The 21,938-nt window shown below is 38.4% G+C and overlaps 1 long non-coding RNA gene across 2 annotated transcripts in view; it reads left to right on the forward strand.

The window, feature by feature from the left end:
• LOC131584362 (uncharacterized) overlaps nucleotides 1–21,417 on the forward strand; it is a 46,635-nt gene extending 25,218 nt beyond the window's left edge. The window contains exon 8 of one of the 2 annotated variants that reach the window (XR_009278735.1): nucleotides 20,794–21,417. This is a non-coding gene — a long non-coding RNA (uncharacterized LOC131584362). Of the gene's footprint in view, nucleotides 1–1,067; nucleotides 1,141–20,793 lie in introns of those variants that run through there. The other variant, XR_009278736.1, reaches the window with a different exon arrangement.
• Nucleotides 21,418–21,938: the final 521 nt, after the last annotated feature.

Consider the following 21,938-nt stretch of genomic DNA (forward strand, 5'->3'; position numbering starts at 1 on the left):
GTTTGGCAAAAATGTGTGTCATGGGATGCTGTTCCCTAATTTTGCTGCCAGGAGTTCATGTTCAGCATACTTGTTCCAGTAAAACCTCATCCTGTTCTTAATTATCAGCTTCAAAACATTGCTTCTCATTGCATGAGACTTCCCTCAGACAAATGGTTCCTGTGAACATTTTGTCCTTTGAAACTTAGCAATTGGATCAGTTTTCTCTCTCTCTTTTTTTTTTTTTTTAGGTTGTAAATGGTTTTTCTTTGAGGCTAATCTTTCACATTCAATCTATAGTTAAACCTAATCTGGAATTTAGGTTTTATTTTGGAGTTGAAGATAATTTCCTTTGCCAGGAGACCATTTAAGGATACACCCTGTATGCTTTTCATGTGCCTTTTATATGTTCATTTAAACTACTCAAATGAAAGAAATGCTTCAATATACTCTGGAATTCATTGGGATTTAGACATTTCTTGTTGATACCATGTGATGTGTACTGTAGTACCCTTTCCTTAAAACCTTTTGCCATAAACCCAGACTTCATGCTATTTTTAGAACTTACTAGAGATGTGCTTCTTAAATATCCTTCAGCAGAGTTGGGTGTGTGAAACATAATGCAAAACTTCAGCGATTCCAGCAGTTGGGAAACACATTTTGGTCTGTCCAAGAAAGATTTATTCAATTATTTTTCATGTTTCCAAGCTCTGCAGAGTGCACTGAGCCTCACTGAGCGTCCTCTCCTTCCACTCTGCCCTGCGCCACCTTTGTCATATGACAGTGATAATGCCACTATTTTAGGAGTCAGTTCTTAACAAAATTAGCCATTACAATCCAACAGCAAAGAAATGCTTTGAAGATACCTGGCATGCTGTGTTTGCTGACTTACTGCAAAAACAAATGTTTACACCTCATAAGTGAGTTTGAGTATATAATTTCTGGCAGAGCTCAGTTAATAGAATTAGAAAAAGTGGAGATGCCATCAGAGGCAAACAAATTACTTTATCTTTTTCCTAAAATGGAAGCTGAGAGTACTCTGATCTGCTTTTTAAACATTTTTAATGTACATTGTATTCTGTTTCCAGGAAAAAGAACAGACTCATTTTGTTCCAAATATCTACCATAATAAGAAACATTACCACAAAGATGCTTCCAAACCACGGTCTTCAAGGTTTGAAATTACTTTTTTTTTTTTCCCTAATTCTTCAATCCATCTCTGTTTTAAGATTGCAAATTGCAGAGCTTGGTCTTTTAATCCATGATTCTTTCTATTTATGCCATAAATGTGCCAGAAAATAGCTGTACATACTTTCTTTAATTTGATATAAATTCTGAGGCATTTTCTTCTTTGGTAAACTTAAAATTGAATAATAATAATAGTTCTACTTAGCTTTTAGGCTGCACTTTACTGGGTTAAAAAGGACTGTGTAAAAATCAATTAGGAAAGGTTTAATGAATAGCATTGTTTTTCCTTACTTATGCCTCTCATTGTGATAATTAAAAACGCTTTTGTTTTTCTACTGTGAGAAGCTGCACTGCATCAAGGCCAGCAGAGTGTTTACAAAGAAGTGATGTATGAGCTCTGCGAAGCCATAAAATAAAGTGCAGCAAGCTGACATTGGGTTGGTTTCTCTATTTTTCAATTATTACAGGTTTGTAATTTTACCTGAGACATGGTGAAAGTTTATTTATATAAATGCTAGTGATGTTGTTAATAATTGTGTCCAGGATCAGCATAGAACATCATTGATCAAACCCATTGAGGCTTTGTTTTAAATCAAGTGTGAGAAATTTGACAAGTCCATAGTTGTCTAATATAGATTTTTTTTTTTCTGATATGCTTCAGGTATCAAAGTTAGAATTGCAGAAACATCAAAGAACGAACTCCAATTTACAGGTCTGCCAATACAGGCAGCCAGCAGCATTATGATTGATGTAATTTATTGTAAGATTACATGGGGGAAGCTCAACACAAATGATTTCTGCAGCACTTGTTACTTATAGATTTTACAAGCAGTAACATTAAGAATAATGACCATCTAATATACTTCTCTGCAAACCACAGATAATAAATTTCTTCAGCTATTGGTTCAACCTGTGAATTGGTAGCTCATATTGAGATAGTTGCTGTTGACAATTCTTTAGGTCCCTTCATCAGAGATTACACTGTTTAATTTTGCCATCACACACCTTGTATTTGGCTGTTTAGAAGAGCCCTTCGAGTTCAGATTACCAAGCAAACTGTGTAGTTATTGTTCACTCTTTTCCATTCTATCCATCCTTATCCTTTTGGAAACATTATCAGCTTTAATTGTATATTTGTATTAAAAGAATACGTCGTGTCATGGGCTGAGAATCAGTCTCTAGGTAGCTTTTCACCCTAAGTTATTGGTAATGACTTACTAAGAAGTGTAGTCTCAAGGAAGTATTTTCCAGTTTGATGTTGCCCTGTAGCTTCTGGGTATTCCTGTCTCTTAGAATCAGCAACTTGTGTGGTATCAAGTTCAAAGCTTAAAACATGCTCAGAAATATGTTAACAATTTCTGCTGTTCTGTTAGTGGGAGTATTTGATCTGACAAGACTTATGTTCTCCCAAAAGCTGTTGAGTACTATAAAAAAGAATTAATCCTGTAAGAGTAATTAATAATCTTTAATCAGATATTGTATGATTTTCCCTGAAATCAATATCCAGGTGGATGACTCAGAGCAGTATGACTCACACTATTTTCTCTTTTGAAATATTGACAAAACAATTTGTTTTAGGGGAAGTATATAATTTTTCTGAAATTGAATAAACATGAAAAAACGGTATCTCGAGACCTGTCTAAGATGCTGTCTGTCTCCCTTGGCATTCTGCAGGAGTAAAGAGAATTGAATTAGGTTTGACATCAGTAAGTTTGACTCAGAAAGCATTATTGGTGGGGGTTTGCTTTAGGACTCAGAACTTGTTGCTCCCTTGCAAGTGTCGTAACAACGTTGTGGCTTCCCTGACATGTGGCAAAGCACACCTTGGGCTCTCAGAGCTGCTGCTTTCCTGGGAAATCTGGGAATAGATTTGAATATTAGTAGATTTACAGATTTTTAATACTCATGTTGGAGGTTTTAATCTTAACAGTCAGGGTGCCTTTCTTTGAGCAATGAAAACAAAATCTGGAGAAGGGGAAGGAACCTGGCATTAAATACTTGTGCTTCTGGATTGCCAGCAGTGGTTGCAGCTTAAGTGTAAACAGGCAGAGGCACAGACCTCCTGACACATCAGACACCTATTATTTCCTACAGACAAGTAAAAAACCCTTGAGCTGGAAAGTCAACCACTTTCCTCCACTGTGAGAAGTATTCTACACAGATCTAAGAGCTTGGCGTGTACTATGATGGCAGAATTGAGCATGGCTGCAGTGGGACCCTCAGCAGCTGAGCTGTGACCTCTGCTCCTCGCTCCTGAGAGCACAGAAGGAAGCTTTAAATTTCAGTGACAGCCCATGATCCTGCAGCAATTCCAGTCCTGAACCTTTCGTCCCCTGACAAGAAGATTTGTTGTAACTTGCAGTAGTGTCAGAAGTACCAGAGAGGAGCTGCAGGTTTTAGGAATACTTTTCACAGCTCTGCTCCACATCTAATATTGAAGAGATCCTCCTCTGCATGGGGACAGCTTTTGGTTTTGTACCATAGCAATTTTTACTAAGTTTGGAAGCATGGTGTTTTTCTCAAGGCCATAATAAAACTGGATTGTAGAAAACCTATGATCAGCATCTATCATTAATATTTTGATTTAACATTAGTGAATACATATCCTTGTTCATAACCACACTACATTGCTTAGAATTGCTTTAATGCAATAGTAATTTGAATAGTAGAAAATAATCTTGTGAATGACCTCAATTTCAGCTTGGGGAGTGCTTAGAAACACTTAATCAGATCTGTCAGATCAATGGAAAGAGGTTTGCATAATGAAGAATAAAGAACTTGCAGTAGTATTAATTAAATCAAATAGGGCAGTTTAAATTGATTCTTTTTTGTTGTTTACTGTTTCAGCTTTGTTAAGGTCCAATGTCATTTTTAACATTATTTACAGAAGCCAGTGTTCTGGATTTTTATTCTGTTATTATGCAATTATTTTCAATTTTAAGCATTACTTTAACTTGTCTGTGGTCTTCTAGCCTGGGTGTTTGCCTCCATTGATTATATTTTAGAAAACTTTGGCTCATAATTTATTTCCCAGGTTCAAAGTTGACTCCTAACAGCCCCCATCAGCCAAGCAGACCCTGTCTCCTTCCCTCCCCCTCAGGTCCCCTATACATTGATGTGCATTAATCATTCAGCATCTGTCTCAACTCTTACATCACCTGATGTGAACACAAACCTTTCTCCCACACTTGAGAATGTTTAGAACATTCAGTGCTTTGTCCTCACACCCCTGGGCTGGTGACCAGGGAACCCACTTCAGTGAATTTGTGTGAAATTTGTGGCTGTACATCCACAGACAGGGTGTGAGGAAGGAAGTCCAAGTGCAGGGATGGGAACAGGTTTCCCAGTGAGAGCATTCCAGGCACCACTGGCCCACCCAGCTCTGTTGGGAGCTGTCACACATGGGTTTGCTGTGCCAGAGGAGGCTGGGGCTGCCAGCTTGTCTCTCCCAGTTACAGTTCTTTTCTAGTTCACTGCTTCCTGTAGAGCAAACAGGAGTGCCCTGGGTCAGTGCAACCTCCAGATCACTTCTGAGACTGTATTATATAGTGTATACAGTATATAAATATACCATATTTGGAGGCAAAATTTTTCACCCACTGTTTGTGTGATGGCGGGGGGAGTGTAAAAGGGGTAATTTTTTCTGAGCACAGATTAATCCAGGAATCCAGTGTTCTCTCTTTATAATGCATCTTTCCTTCTTTTTTCCCCTTTCTTTTTTCCTAAGTTAGTCCCTGATGCCCAGTGTAGATTTGCTTTCCAGCTAAGTATAATTTGGTATTTTTCCAGAAGCCTACTTATCTGTAAAGTACGGGCTCTGACTTTTTATTTAAAGAGATGCTTTGGGATTGTGTTCATCAGATTCGGGGAAGCCATACCTTATTAAGTGTTCTTTTTTTCCCCTGCCTGAAGGTTGAAATTTTTTTTTTCTGAAGTACATCAAAGCTAGAAACTAACAGGGCAATTACTACTTTTAAAATTTATTCAATAGTAACCAGTAAACAGATACCATCTCATACCCACTCAGCATGTTTTGTGTATGCAGTTTGGTTTTTGTGGAGGCAGATGGCTGTCAAGTTAGAAGTTCAACACAATGAGATTCTATTGACAGGAATTTGATCCCATAGTATTAGCTGAATCTAGGACCAAGTTTTGGCTCTGGCCAAATATTAGCTGTGAAATAGTTGCTTTTTCCTTCAGCTGACACCAACTGGCATATAGTTTGTGCATGATAAATAGCCAACGATAAAATAATTTTAGATTTCTTTTGTACTTTGTATGAGTAATAGTATTATGTTTGTTTGCCTCCTTTCATCTGTGAATCCTGTATCCTTTCTGTGCTGCAGAGCAGTTGCTGTACAGGAAAGGAGGCAGCTGCCTGCCCTCCAGAGCAGGCATGGGCTGGGAGCTTCCCTGGGATGGTGGGAGATGAGGTTTGCAGCTTCCAGGATAATGAGGAAATGGAATCTGGCTCTCCCACTACTGGGAAGAGTCTCCTGATCTCCAGGCTGTTATGCAAATACAGATATCAACATAAACACCCCCATCTTGGAAGAAAAACCTTAGCAACTCTGTTTTACTCTGGCCACAGGATGTCTTGAACATACCCTGGGAATAAACCCCTCAGCAAACTGGATTTTAGGTGTGCTCAGAGTGGGGAAATTGGAGCCATGCACAGAGGAGAAGCTCTCAGCATTCAGGGAGCTTTAAGGGCAAAAGTGAAGTGTCTGGGAAGCAGAGGCTCATCACTGTTTGGGAGGCAATTGTGTTTATACTGATATCTATACAGAAATTGTTACAAATAATATAACCTTCTCTAGAAATGTGGGTATTCCACTATTGTCTTAAGTGTCACAAGACAATTTGCTTTTTTTACAGTGTGAAATAAGGGAAGGCTGGTTAATTGAGATGACAAGTGTTTTCAGCAGCTTTCTCCACTGGCAGAGAGTTGAATGGTTTTCAACAGTGACTTGAAATGTCTTTTCCTGTACATCTGAGTCCATCCATAATTGTAGTGCAGGTTTTTTACTGCTGTGACTGATAAAAGCATAACATAACACAAATAATGTGGGCAGATTTTAAAATGACTGTGGTTTCATGCAAGTTTATTAACTTTTTATACTGTTGGCTTAGGATTATGCCCTGAACAGTCACTTGTCATGTACCCACAGCCCAAAAACCCCAGACAGGTTTTTGTGTGAAAAATTCATGCTCTGTATGTTGGACCAGCAGTTAAATGGGTAGCTAAAAAAACCTCTATGGTGGGTTCTCTGTTGTAGGATGCAATGCATTATTCATGACACCAACCTGCCTTGGCAAGCTTAAATGTATTTCTAGCATTAACTCAGATATGTATCCAAATCCAGAAACTATATGTGACATAGCATCTACCACTTTGATCCAAGCATATCTTACTAAGCCTCTCACATCTCTGTCAGTCACCTGGGAGAAGAGATGTGAATGGTTCACCTGAATGTTTGGATTTGAAATTTATTGGGGAAAAAAAAAATTGTCTTTGGCTGTTGCCTTGATAACTTAGCTTCATTCCAAATGGTAAACATGTTGGTAAATGTGAATGAAAAGCCTCCAGAGTATAAATAATAAATGTTTTTTCCAGCTGTACTGAGTGCTTTACGTTTCTGAAATGATGCCAGTATTTTTTCTTCTGCTTTTAAATGGATTACATTGTTACACAGTACTATGCTTTCTGCTAGGCTGTGTGAAGGCCTTTATCTGCGTTCATAAGTGTTGATTTTATATAATTAGTAGCATAAAACATCATATGTTGCAAATTAAGCACAAACAAATTAAATGAATATTCAGGGAATCCTTAGCAATTTGTAGTATTTTGTAGAAGCTTCGTGCAGGTGTTTAGGAGTTTCTCAGTTCGTGATAATTAATAGATGATTTTGTTTAAAATGTCTGAACTATGAATATATTTGTGTGTTTCTTTACTAGGATAATGTTTGTGAATTTATCTTACCCAAATTATAATTATTACATTAAATCCGCACAAATTATCATAGTAAGTGAAATCAAAATGTGTCATTTCCCTCCACCCTGTTCCCCATTTCTAACCATAAAATTGAAGGCACTGACTTAGATTCCTTCAGGAGTCCTTTATTCCCTCCAGTTTGGCTTCCTGAAAGTATAAGACTCATGTAAGTGTGTGTTAGGGACAAGACAAAGGTATAAATTAGCTATCCTTCATAATTCCTTTGAAAATCACAGTATGAATGTAAGGTTCTGCTGATCACTTAGGGGACAGACACTGACTTTTCTAGCAGTGAAAAAGGTAATGCCTATCAGAAAAAAACACCAGGTGAAATCTTAGGAGCAAAGATTGAGTTAACCTTGGATTTTCTTGGCAGCTGCTGTAGTGTATTTGCTTTGCATAGATCTGAGAGCTGTTCTACAGCAGAAATAACTACTGTTAACACTGAGCTTACAGAGCATGCAGATACATGGTATGGTGGGTCTGCAGTGTATCAAAATAAAACTGTGGGCACTGCACATTTTAATAGAGTGAAAACAAAATTATATGCCCAAAATAATTGGCCAATAAGGGTCAATTTGTGTAACTCCTCTTTTCAGAAGTAACTTCCAGTTGAGGAGTAGAAAATAGGTTTTATTGTCTGTTAGCATCCTGTTGAGATAGAGTTCAAAGGAAAGCATATAAAACCAGTGATGGGTTTCTCTGCTGAAATGGTATTTATTCTTTAGGCAAAGTGAAAAGGTGTAAGAGAAATGTGCTGTGTTGGAGAATATTTTGTGGGAGTCACAAGGAAACCAAGCCATACCAGTCTTTAGCTTTTGCATGGTTTTCCTTTTAATGTGAATAAATCTATTGCTAAAGCACTGTCTACAAATTCTTTCCTGAATTGTCTCTGCTTTAACATGGATTAAATTCCAGTCAGTCGCCTTCCTTTCCTGAATGCATGATCATATAATATGACTCTGCATTAAACAGTGTCTGCAGATAGAAATTTGATAATGACACATTAAAGATTATTGTTCCATGGAAGTAAATTAATATTTGAGCCGTCTGTATCATGGGAAGTGTGATTAGGGCAAAAGTGCAAGTTTTTCAAAGAAGTCAAAGCTTCAGTGATGAATGGGGAATCTTAGCTGTCGGAAGGCATCTGATATGGAGCTGTACAGTGAATTTAGGGCAGAGATTTGATCACAATTCCTTTAAAAGAAATTTCCTCTCTCTTTTTTAGGTATAGGAAAATCTCATGAGGAATTGGTCATACTTAGACTGCAGAATGAGGTACTTAGTTGCTGTTTTGCTGTATTTGCTGCTCTCTGGACATGTATTGCCTCAGGCTGTTCATTCTCAGCTCGCCAAGGCATTGAAGCTCACAATTTCTTATGCTCCTTTTGAGGGCAAATGTATTTGATCTCTGCTTTGTGCAGTGCAGTGTTCTGGCCCTGTTTCATCATTATGAGTTAAATCCTCTTCAGAATCCTTCAAAACCTCAAAGAGTCTTGACACAGCAGAACTTTTGGAGCTGAACTCTATCGTGCACCAGGAGCATGTCCCTTGCTCTCCAGGGCAGTTTTCTGTTTTCCAGCAAGGGGAGGGCTGAAGAGCAGGCAGCTCTGAGCTGTACCTGAAGAGACCTCAAGAATGAGTGCAGGAATTACTGGAACCAAGTGGTAATTGTGGAATAGAACCACACAGTCAATAGATACAGACAAGAAACGAATAGTCACCGAATCTGTGAACTCATTTAGGGTTTGGCTCAACAACTGCGGTAAATGGGAGCAGATGATAATCAGCTTCTGCACTGTTGGTGCAGAGGGTAATGAATGAGCACTGACTGCTGCTGTTCTGAGGAGCCCTACTGAGGGAGCAGCAGCATTTGGCCAGCTTGCCTTTGATTTCATTACAAGTGTCAGGCGCTCTTGTCTAGACTGGTGCTTTGGCAGCTAATTGATCTCTAGCATTTGATATGCTAATTATTTCTTTCATAATATGCTAATATGTGTACAGTGAAAAAACAGCTTTTAAATGCTACTAGGATCTCAGAGGCATATTTAGAACTGGAAAGTAAGAGCTGGAAGTCTTGATTTATGTCAGTACAAGTGACTGAAGGTTTCTAGTTGTGGGAATTTAGCTGGAAAATGAGAATGTTAAGACAGAAATTGTTTAGTCATATAGTGACTGTACAGGGCATGTAGTAGACTATTCTGCAGAGCCCAGACAGAGAAAATTGGTGTGGATTAGGGAATATACTCCTCTGTCCAGCACACTTTGTTTGCTGCTGCTATATGGATATTCTTCTTTTTGTCAGTGATTCTGATGTCATAGTTTTTATCATATTTCCAGCAGTGAGAAAAGGAAAAACAGTAGAGAAGTGTAGTTGAGTCACCTCCAGGGTAATACCTCTCTACATTATGACTACTTCTCCAGGCAACTGTTACTTGCTGGCTCTCTGAATTCCTACCATTTGACCATTCAAAATCTGATGTTAATTGACTGTTTTCTATTCATTCTCAATTTTTTTTTTGTCCTTTTCCTCTTTGGATTTGCTTCACCCTCTGGGTACTTTAAAATAGAATCTGATGAGTCTCAGTCATTACCTCTCAGAAGCTCCATGTGGAATTTTAATTGAATGTGTTCTTCAGGCTGTGACAGAAAGGAGCCATCAGGGAGAGTTTTCATACACATTTCCTTTTGTCTGTCTCCACTCAGATATTCTGAAAAATACTTTTATTAAATACGTATTTGATAGGTTTGAAAACTATCAAAGTGAGTTTGCTGAAAGATAACTACTGAGGAGCCCTCCAAGGATCTAGGATAGAGCTGGAAGCACACATTATTCATGCGAGCCAGAGCCAGAGGCAGAACCAGGATTCTTCCTGACCCTTGGAGGTCAGCAATGTTTGGCAATTGAACAGTTTAATTTCATTAAATATTTCTGAAAGAAAGCTGCTAGATTTTCTTCTATACAGACAGACTAAGTCTGTCCCAGTGCCACTGAGTAGATAGTAATTAGATTACTAATATGTACTTAAAGTTTTAAATAATAGGAAAATGTCTGCTCTATGTTTGGCTCCAGTCCCTGTCAGGAGATTAGCTGAACACCTATCAAGTGTTGTAAGTGCATGGGCAGACTGTGCAGCAATTACTGGGAACAGATTCCTGCTGTAATAAGCTTATATCTATGCTCAAAGCCCTAATCACCTTCTTGTTGACAGGAGAGAACTTCAATTTTATTCACAGGAGTATAAGAAACTGATTACTTGGCTCTGCAGACCAAACCAATCCAAATAAAACCACCCATTCATTTTAAAGAGCAAAGTGAGTGAACTGATTGATGAAAAATTCAATGGAGCTGTTTTTACTGAAGTCTAAAGCAGCAAATCCAAATGCTTTCTTATGTCAAGAGATACTATATACAGTTAAATTCAACGAACAAAATTCTTCTAATGGTGTGGAATCACAGTAGTGTTTTAGGCAAAGACAGATATATTTTTATAATGGAATTTTGTGTGTTTTTCTTAGTTTCACTTTGAGGTTCTTCAGAACTGATATGAAGCTGGTGGCAAAGGAGAATTTCTCACCCTGATACAAGTGTAGCTGATAAAAGGATCTGGTCGACCATAAATGACATACATTCCTTCTTTTTTCAAAAATTTAAATTTCTTCACTTGCAAATCTGATTTTTGGGAGCAACAAGTATCTGATGTCCTGAATCCCCCTCCTTAGCTGGATTTCTTGAGGGAGTAGTTTTAATTGAAATTGGTAAAATGCAATTTTACACTAAAAGAAGGACTCCTTAATAAATCTTATTTGTGGCCCTTTACTTCTGCTTCAGAAAATTATTTCCAGGATCCACTCAAACCCTGCAGCAATAGACTTGAGAAATACTGCTTGGAATAAATTGTGGACTTTTTTGTCTTTTAGCCCAAAGAATTCCATCTGGTTGAGACCATGTAGTTATACCATAACTGACCCCCTGAGGCTTCATCGATGAGGATAAAAACTTTGCCTCTTTCATCTCTGTGCATAATATATTACAAAAGCCACAGAAAGTAATGCCTTGATATGCTTGCAGCTTATTCAGACATAGCACCCAGAGGTGTTATTGATACAATTTTAACCAGGGACCTGCTAGGACTGATTGGATTATTGTAATATCCCTTAAATAAGAAAAGGAATTAAAAATCGTGGGTGATTTGAACAAGTAAATGTAGTGACTTCACTAAAAACAAATTTAACTGCTTCAGAAAGATCAAGTGCAGCTAAATTTACTTTAAACAAAAGTGTGCTTGAGTGTTGAGTTAAACTTATTTTAGCCATGTTGATGATTCATGCATTTGCTTTCCAGAAATACATATATTTATAAATATATATATACCACCAAAAAAATCATGGCACAACCATTATTAGCACAGCAATAGTCTCCATAAGATACAGAATCCACATAGAAGATTTGGTATTATAAATTTTGTCCCATCAGTAAGAAAAAGGAAACATATCTTAGAAGAATTAAGTTGGATGTGTCAAACTTGCAATGCTAAAAATGTGGGGGAAAATTCTAAAAATGACCTATGAATAAGTCAGTGAGGATGAGGAGAGTGAACAGATAACTGAAAGTGCATGATAGCAGTGAATGGTCAGGAAGAAAGGAACCACATGTAGAGCAGGAATTCTGGATAAGACTTGTGTGTAGAAGAGTTAATAAATTAATGGAAGTATAAAGGGGTTTCAGCTAAACATGGAGAATTGTTCTTGAGAAAGCTCATGTGCAAATCTGTGTCCCCTTAATATGCTTTATAATGGCCTTCAAATACCAACACACCCTGTTAAAATGGTGCTGGGTATCACACACAGGAACACCCCCCTCAGCAGCTGGATTAATGGCACCCAGTGGATTAATTAAAGGCTGCTCTGCGGTGTGTGCGGCACGTTCTGACAGCTCAGTGATGCACCTTGCATACATCAGCTTGGATTCTGCCAAGTGGAGTATTCCAAAATCATTTTCTCATGTGTGATTTTTAAATAGTGCTTGAATTTTTAAACTTCTCTCAACAAAAGCTTTCAGATTCTCCAGGCTAGCTTCAGATAAATCAGGGACCTTTTCTCTAGCCCAGCTGAGCTTGGAGCTGCTTTCCTTAGGTTGTGTGTTTAGGTTCATTAAACATCTGCTGAGAAATGTATATAATACACTGAGTTATTTTTAGAAGACTGGGGTGCTTCTGAATGAATAGCAGTAGGTAAATAAATCATGTTATGAACTCTCACCAAGAGACAAGCCCTGAGTTTAGTTTGGGCACAAGGATTGCTGATTGGCCTTAGGAGGCAGCTCTGTCCTGGAGGTGGTGACTTGTGACACGCTGAGTCACGGGCTCCTGCTCCCCTGAGTGTTCACTGGATGAGTACAGTTCAGAGATAAATACACCTGCCATTTTTACACAGTTCCTCTGGACTTAAGTATCCTATTTGGCCCTGTCCATGATTTTTGAACAAATTGAAAATAAACACCTGCAGTAATGAAAACTGTGCCTCAGGAGAACAGTGTTATGTGACAGTGTACACTGAATTTTGATCTGTAGTATTTCCTCTATGTTACTAAGTATCTTATAAAATCTGCCCAACCTTCTAAGCCACAAAGAGCTATGTTAGAGATAAAAGGTCTTGATGGCAGTTTTAAGTGGTTTTTTTAGTGGTTCTTACTGGGATAATCTACTTGTCATAATCTGGATCCCTCTGGTTGCTGCTCAGCAATCCTTTTGGATCCAAGTTCCACTTACTACAAGGATCAATCCTTTTATTCAAGAGTCTCAGAGCTGCAGTCAGCAATGGTATTTCCATGCAAGTTTTAACTTTACTGAAATTGGAGGGAAACTGTGGAGTAAATCTGATTTATAATGAACCTCATTCATGTGAGCACTCTGCCTTGCACAGCAGTGCTTCCACTTGTTCTCATTTGGTTTTACTGTATCTTTATAGATCCCCAACATTAAGAGCTTGGGTCAAATCTCTCCAAGGAAAAAAGAAAAAATCAGTTACTCATAACTAATTCCACACTTGAACTTAATAGAAACATTACAGCCTCTATCAACAGTTAGCTTTTTAATCCTGAGAAGATCTTTAGTTTTCCCAGCAACTGGTTTCATCACTGTTGCATTGACTGTACCTTGTAGGTTGGCAAATGGAGAACAGGTCTGGTGACTGAGCCCAAAGCAGTGTTTTTTAAAGCACAGTTCTGAGTGGAACTTGCACAATGGCAACTGGTTGTCAGATAAGGTTTTAAAAATACTCCCTTTGCTTTTCCCTTTATTTTTAGAACATCCCCTTCAGGGGCTTTCATTCATACGCAGTGTTTTGTGTAAGCGACAACACTAAAAATTACATGTAGATACAAATTAGTAAATATTATTTTGCAGAAAAAATAGTATTTTTTTTCATTAATTCATACATCAGGGGTGAGGTTCCAAAATTTCCTGGTTTTAAGAATGTCACAGCATGGTGATGGGAGATCAAGCCAGGCCCATCTAACTTGTGGCACACTCCTGTGCCTGGTGCCTTTGACTTCCTTGCTCAAACAGCCACCTACTCTTTTACCAGTGCTCTGACTGAGCATGGGCTTTGGCACAATACCCAGCATCAGGATTTGAACTTACACTTTTGGATTTGTAGCATTTCCTTGAGCAGCTCTGATACTAAGCCTGTTATCAGATCAAACAATGGAAAATAAATTCCTTGGCTTATTTGGCTGTGGTGGCTCAATGGCTCTGCATTGAAATATTTGCCATTGGTCCAGACTGAAACAGAGCTGTGCATCAGCTCCTGTGTGCTGAATGTCTTTGAGTCAGAATTTTTGGAAGATATCCGGGTGAAGTCATGTTACAAGCTAAGGTGATTCTCTCACTTTTATCCTTACAATTTTCACAGTCTATGAAATACGTTTGCATTCCCATAATCATAAATAAAAATTATTTTGGTGTATGATTAATAATTTTCAGAGTTAGGAAAAAATAGTGGACTAAGGCCCTTAGCATTGTACAACCTGATTGGATTTTGATGTAGAGTCATCTAATTATTTTGAAATGTAAGTTCTCTACTTTATCTTTGCTTATCATTACCACTAACATTTTGGATAGTTTTATGAGACCTTTGATTTCTCTAATCCTCAGGTTTTTTTTAATAATTTCATTTAAAAGGGCTTTAGCTTCATAAGAACTGCTGCGAAAATGATCTTGAGTTAAACCTGTGAAGTCCAAAAATCATCTGTCAAAGCAGATGTACAACATTTCCACTGTTAATATCTCTCTGGCCTTTAATCCTATTTTTCTGGTTTGTGTGGGCACTGACAGTTAACTCAAGTTTCAATCAAACCTAGATAAATAGGATTTTTTCCTGCCCTACAGTCGGCTAGTCAGACAGCCAGTGATTTTTTTTCACACTGTTCAGAGACTCATTAGACCTTTGTTCAGACTGGCTAAGGCACAGCAAGAATGTAGAACCTGCTCTTTCATAGTCCACAATATTTTTCACAGGCTGAAGATTAAGGTTTTATGGGCAAAATATTTTCCATTTTATTTGAAAATTAAATCTATGTAATTTGCAACTGCAAAATTTTGACATGCCTTAAGAGAATGAAAACATTGAAATGGGATCTGTTTCACAAATGAATTAATTTAATGCCATACAGTTAATGATACCTGAAACGTTGCTAAGCACTTAGATGCAAAGGACTGAACATTTTAACACTGCATTATTACTATTTCAGTGTATGTTTTCTAATGAATACCCTTCAGTCTCCAAAGAATGAAATTTAGTTTGTGACGACATTTCATGATGGCATACTGTGCAAAAGATACTGAGAAAACCAATTAAATGTAAAATTACCAGTGAATTTAGATATTGGATAATAGACATATAGGTGGCAATAACATCATTACAATACTCAGTACTTGTATTTAATGTCAGTGGGGAGTTAGCTGACTGCTGTAAAACACATAGAAAATGGCCAATCACTTCCTCAAAGGTCTTGTAATCTTAAATGATTAAAAGATAACAGATTAAACCAAAATGGAACTGGGCAAGTGACAGGACAGTAAGGTAAATTTGTTATGAGCATTAAAATAAAATAAAATTATTAAGATCTACCTCACTTAAAATATGATTTCAGCCTTGCCAAATGGAGTTAGTGCAGTGACAGATAAATGCATTGTTAATGACAAAAATCCAAAATTTTTTGGGTTGGTTAACTCTTCTCACACTCAAGTACCTCTTAGTGCAAATAAGAAGGGATGAAATACCCTGTATGGGTCAATAGTGAAGCTGCTCTTGAAGCCCAAATATTTCACAGTCTCACTGCTGGTGTAAATAAACTAATTTCTAGATTCACTATCAAATCTGGCCCAGGTGTTTAGTCTAAAGCATGGTGCAGCATCCTCAGCTAAAGTTATATAACTCTTTATTTTGCAATCTTCCTGTGTCAGTCTTCTTCCATCTGTTCACATTCTAGTTTCTTGCAAAAACTACCTCCACAGACAATGACTTTTTTTTCCCCTTGGCCTACCAGAACTTTATGGATTCTCTCCATGTATCATTACTTTGTCACACTCATTAGAACTTGAAATGAAACCTATTGAGGTGACATAACATCATCTCAGAACACCTGGTGCTTTGGCATTTCACATGTCATATGGGTCATGACATAATAGCATTTCTAATTGTCAGTCACAGAGGAAGATACAAAAACAGTGAGCGGAGAAGGGAAATCCCTGGTGGGAGAACTCAAGGTTATCACTCTGCTCCTGACAGAACTGAGAAACAAACTCACCCACCTGAAAGGCTGGGCTGCTTCTATAGTAATGTTCTGTAATGGAAAGGCACAGAAAGATGTTCTGCCTTTTGTCCTCTATTTCTAATCTCTCATGTACTCTTTTCTCTCTCCCTTTGTCACAAGGTGGGTACATTACATTCTATTTTGTGGATTCTAGCTCTGAATCTAAGGGAGTATTTCTGTGTTAAAAAATTTGGTTAGCGTAACATATGTGTTTGAGTGTGTGTGAGTATCTTGCACACACATGTAGCGATATGAATGACTGGTACAAAAATATATGTTTGGTTTATGTCACTGTGTCATGGAAAGCAAAAGTACATTTCTAATACCGCAGTGACAGTGATTGGTCAAGGGACACAATTTCAACAGGGGAACTATTCACCTGCAACTGGACTTTAAAGTTTGCAGAACTGGAAGGATTTCAAGGGACTGCCATAAGCTTATTGCCTCCAGAACCCCCCTGAAGCATGGGCTGCGATAGTTATCCACACTGCAGTATTTGGAGATGTGACAGGCACTTTCTCCTGCTCCTGTGCAAAGCACTGAGACACCTGCAATGGAGTTTAATAGTTTCAGCTCCTGCTCTGAGAGCAATGCTCCATGTGGGAAGTGGTGCTAATGGAGTCTGCAGAGAGGAAATGCCTCTCACGTGCTCCAGAAAGCAGTGTGATATGAGGTCTTTTCACAGTAGCATCTTACTCTTCAAAAACACCAGCTCTAAGTGGACTTAGAATTTTGAAAAGAAGCTTGAGCAAAAAAATACCCAGCTCTGATCATGTAAAAGCATTTGATACATTGCAGCAGACTTTATCTCTAGCCAAATTCTGTGGTTTGTCTTGCTCTTGGAATTGGACAAAATTCACACAATTTCAGGGAGATGTGCATTAATATTAATCAAGTAATGAAGGTGAAGCTCTCAGGGTTTGTTCTCCATATATAACTAACCTATTTCACTTCTCAGATGTATTTCTAAGCCTGACATTTTGGGCTAAATGTCTGTAGAGTACAGGAAGTTCCGGAATAGGTCCTGCAGTGGCTGCCCCACTGTCCTGCTGGTGGGTGAGCAGTGTCAGGGTGACAGGCAGCTTCTGTGTATTCCCACAAAGTCTCCTGGTCCTGTCCTTTAGCCACCAGCAGCATATGGGAAAGCTGGAGGCAGTAAGCTCTCTTTTATGTACCTGATGTGCATTGAAAGTTTCTGCAGTGAATCTGTCTGGCAAAGTTAGTTTCCACTGTGAGTTTTGTTGTCCTTCTGCTAGGAGGAAGATCATCCAAATAAATGATTCTCAGAAAAGTGATTTATTTAAATAATCTGGAGAAATCCTGAATTTATTCAAATCAATGGAAAAAATCCTATTGGCTTAAAAAGGAATACATTTTTCATTTTTGATTTTCATAGACCAGCCTAGGATATGGAAAGAAAAAGGGAGAATGTCTCTTAACAGTTGGTTTCTTCTAATATTCTATTTCATCCATAAAAACTATGTAAAATGGGAATATAAAGAGCTCCTAAAGTGTGTTGAAAAAAATCCTCATGCTGCAATATTCCTGGATGCTGTGACTTTTAGCTTCTGCAGGCAAACTAGAGTTTCATATCTTTTCCTGTAGCTGGTTAATGGCCTCTCTTCATCCTAAATTTCCTGGTAGTAACATTTCCCAGATACCAGGTTTCTTGGAACACGCATAAAAATTTTGGAGTTCGGTTTTGTGGCACTTCTCTAATCAGTAGCCAGGGGAGTTTTATGCAGTCAGAAGCAGATATTAAAGAATAGATACAGAGTCAGATCATATCTGATTATTTCAGCAAACATATGAAGAAAATGATGAAAAAAATTGCATAATTTTAGGCTTCATTGCTGGTGAATAGTACTATAGGTAATAGATAAATAAATAATATGTAAATAGCTAAACTTGTGATGGAAGATGTGAATTGATATATTTTGACAGTGATGCATACTAAAAGAATTACACAAATGAAATATTTATTTTTTCACCTTCTGGAAGACATAAATGGCAGCCCAATTAGCATTTTCTTAGAAGAAAATGGAATAGATAAATTAATATGACTTAGCTGATATAGACACTACTCTGATACAAATAATAAGTCCCATTGTGATGCACAGATATACAGGAATAGATAAATTTTGCCTGGTGTGAGTTTATAATCTGAGAAATGCTAAGGAGATGTAGAGAAATTAGACTTCTTTTTTTTCAAATATCCTTTCTTACTGACAAAGTTGGACAGCTGGCACTTTTGAAAATTTCTTTAGCCAGTTAAATGCTTATCTCCCATTACAGTAAGACCTGAATTTCTAAGTCATCTATAAAAAGGACCTAAATCTGTATCTATAGGTCTAGATTAAGTCAGACCTTTCAGGTGTTTTAGGCTAATATTTCACTGAATATCTGGATAATAATGAGTAGCACAAACCTCAAGTATCAAAAAAATAAGCCAATCTTTCATCTAAAGTCACTGGTACACTGCCTTTCATGTGCTTAAGCTACACCTTAAAAATGAGGCACAGCCTCCTAATTTACTTACAAGTTTTTGCAACATTGTGTTAGTGATAGTGGCCAGACAGATGTGTGTTAACAAAGTTCTATGTCAGATCCCCTAAATTCCAGACCTTCATCCTAAACACAAATTCTTTATATTATTGAGAATTCCAATGCATTTTACACAGACACTGAAGTTCTGGTGTTAGACACTCCAGTTAGGCATCAAAGACAGATAGCAGCTAGCATGCAAGTGCTGCTTCCAAAGAGAATAAAGCCCTTTTGAAGGCAATAGAAACTGTCAAAGTTAAATTAAAAATTAAAAATCCATTCTGTAGGCTGCTGACACACTAGGCTGCCTGACAGCCACAGAGCCAGAAGTTTCAAAAACCTCTCAAACGCAACCATAAGTTGCCCGTGCTCTCTGTACTTCCCCCTCTAACCCAATCAGCTTTTATCCTACAGTGAAATACCATCACTGTGCCTATGAACTGATCATCTTGGTTGTAAGGAAAAAACCTCATCCTTTTAAAAATACCTTGAGTGATTAAATATTCAGCTAGCTTATGCTTTAGCATGTGATGCATTGATGTAAAAATGATAGACTTTCTCAGAATTTTAATGATTTATTATTTATGATAATGTACTGCTGCATGCCAGTCTTTCAAAATGAAGATTTATATGGCCTTCAACATTAAAAAAAACACTGCCTACAGTCACAACAAGTGTTTCAATAAATTATTACATGTGTTAAATTTAGATCTTAGAATCTGCAAGTTGGGTAAAGTGGGGTAATTCATGTTGTTTGGGTTCACAGAGTCATAGAATCATAGAATATCCCGAGTTGGAAAGGACCCAGAGGGATGATAGAAATCCAGCTCCTGGCTCTGCCCAGGACAGCCCTTACAATGCCCACTAATCCCTGTCCCTGAGAGCAAATGTTTCTTGAGCTCTGTCAGGCTGCTGCTCTCACCATTGCTCTGGGGAGCCTTTCCCAGTGCCCAAACACTCTCTGGTGGAAAATTTATTTGCTAATATCCAGCCTAACCCTCTCCAGATACATCTCCAGCCATTCCCTCGGATCCTGTCCCTGATCACAGGGAGCAGAGATTGGAGCTGCCCCTCCTCTGCCCCTTGGGAAGGTGTTGAAGATCTCAGTGAGGTGTCCCGAGTCTCCTGTTCTCCAGGCTGAACAGACCCAGTGTCCTCAGCTGCCCCTCATGCAGGGTCCCCTGCAGACCCTTCCCCATCCTCAGGGCCTCCTTTGGACACTATTAGTTTAATGTCTTTTTAATATTGTGGTGCCCAAAAATGCACACAGGACTGGAGGTGAGGCTGCACCAGAGCAGAGCAGAACAATCACCTCCTTTTTATTCTGAAAGCACTGAAGTAACATAGCAAAATATTAAGGATATTGAGAAGCTAAATGGATAATACCTGTCTTTCCCTGTGTCCTCCTCATTTGTACCCCATTGTGTGGTAACTGACATTTCTGAGTGTCTTTGTTGGGATTCTTTCCTGTTTTACTGGCCTCCCCTGTCAAGAAGAAACAGTAGAGTAATAAAGGACAATACTTTTGTTGTCATGAGCAATTTTCCATCATATACCTTACCGAACTCTGGAAGTCGGATGTTTATTGCTTGCTGCTGCTTCTGTTACTCCTCTGCTTGTCTGAATAAGAGACCATGAGAAAAATCCATCTATAATTAAGCAAAACCTTCAAGCTATACATTGTTGAATTTAAAAGCATGCAATGCCTTTATCACTGTCATGCATTCAGTCAAAACCTGTTTGGGATCAGCTCTGAGTTATAAAGTGGCCTTTAAAATCAAGATCAGGAGTTTGAAGTTTATTGTGAAGTAATGTGAGGTTATTTGCACAGGATGCCATCATAATTCATATTATAAAGGTAGAATCAAGCTGTATAAGAGCAATTGACTACTGTTTTCCTACAGGCTAAATCCAACATTTTACAATTATTTTATTACTCTTTTTCATACTGCTTCACATGAAATTTGGGAGAAATGAGCTGCAATACAGATGGGACTGATTAATCTTACATGTAAAGCAATAATTCTGGCACATTATTCTGTATAAGCTTTGATATTTCTTTGTCTTATGTGGACTGGAAAGACCTCGTGTTGACAGGTGAGATGTTCCTGGTGTGTGTTCACATGGTCCTCCTCACTGCAGCATCCAGAATTTTAATCAGCCAGGTGATAAAGACACGATATGCTGTTGATTTCAATGGGAGTTAAATGTCTAACCAGGCATTAGTCCCAGCCTCTGCCCTCAAGTGGGTATGTTTTCATTCATCCAGGAAGCAGCACAGTCTCCTGAGATCTGGTTTCCAGACAAAGGGAGTTCAGACAGAAATTGGAGCTTCTGGTTGCGTTTTGAACTCTGCCTGCCCCCGGTGTTCTCTCCCCTTGAATTGGCAACAGGAATTGCATCTCACTCATCTGGCTGAACAGTGGCTGCAGTTGCCTTTGACTCGTGTGACTTTAAACAGGACATTTCTAGAAGACTTGAACAAATAAACTGGACTCTATGAAACCATCAGATTTAACTGTCCCTGTGGTACACACTCCTGAAAACTTGCTAATTCATTACGTAACAAAGCAATTCTCATGCTGACTGAAAAAAAGAAAAAGCTAGAATTATTTTCAATGACATATTCTTTATTTTTATTCGTTATTATTTAAAAAGTTATATATTTCATATTAAGAGCTACTCATCCTATGGTAAAATGTCTTTCATCTCCTGTATAAACTTTCTAAAAATTTGAAGTTCTATTCAAAGATTTGGGAGTCCTAAGAGCAGCCTCTGCTGATGCATAAGGAAATTGTTTCTCAATTTTTCCAGTGGATGCAAGAGTTTTTTTGCATATCCACAAGAAGTTTGTAAGAACTGTTCGGTGTTTGTATGTCACTTGGAAAATATAAAAGCCTTCACGGATTATAAATTTAAAGTAACTCAAGGAAGTAAGAGGATCAGCATAAAAAATCTCGGATGCTACGAGCAATATAGTTGAAACCACAATGGTCTTACGGTGCAACAATAGAATTATGGTACTCTAATGAGTAGAATGTCCCTGTCTCTTTCCCCTCCATAATAAATGGGAGTACTGGTGCAGAGCTTGAACCGCTCGCGTTTTTCTGACGGCATTATCTTGTAGCTCAAAGAGCTGCTCGAGGCCGGCCGTATCCCAGGCTGCGCTAGCAGCAGTGTGGGGAAATCCCTCTGCTCGGCACTGCTTGCATCACCTCGCGACGCTGGTTCCAGTTCTGACCCGCTCAATACCAGAGAGAAACTGACAAAGCCAGAGCGGGTTTGGTAGAGACCATCAAGGGTGGAGCCGAGCTCTTCACCATGGACAGGGGTGTGAGCAGCCACACGGGAGGGACGGGCTGGGCACGGCGGGCACGGCGGGCACGGCCAGCCCCGCTCCCGGTCCCGGAGCGC

The sequence above is a fragment of the Poecile atricapillus genome, chromosome 14 (genome assembly GCF_030490865.1).
Source record: "Poecile atricapillus isolate bPoeAtr1 chromosome 14, bPoeAtr1.hap1, whole genome shotgun sequence".
Taxonomy (NCBI): domain Eukaryota; kingdom Metazoa; phylum Chordata; class Aves; order Passeriformes; family Paridae; genus Poecile; species Poecile atricapillus.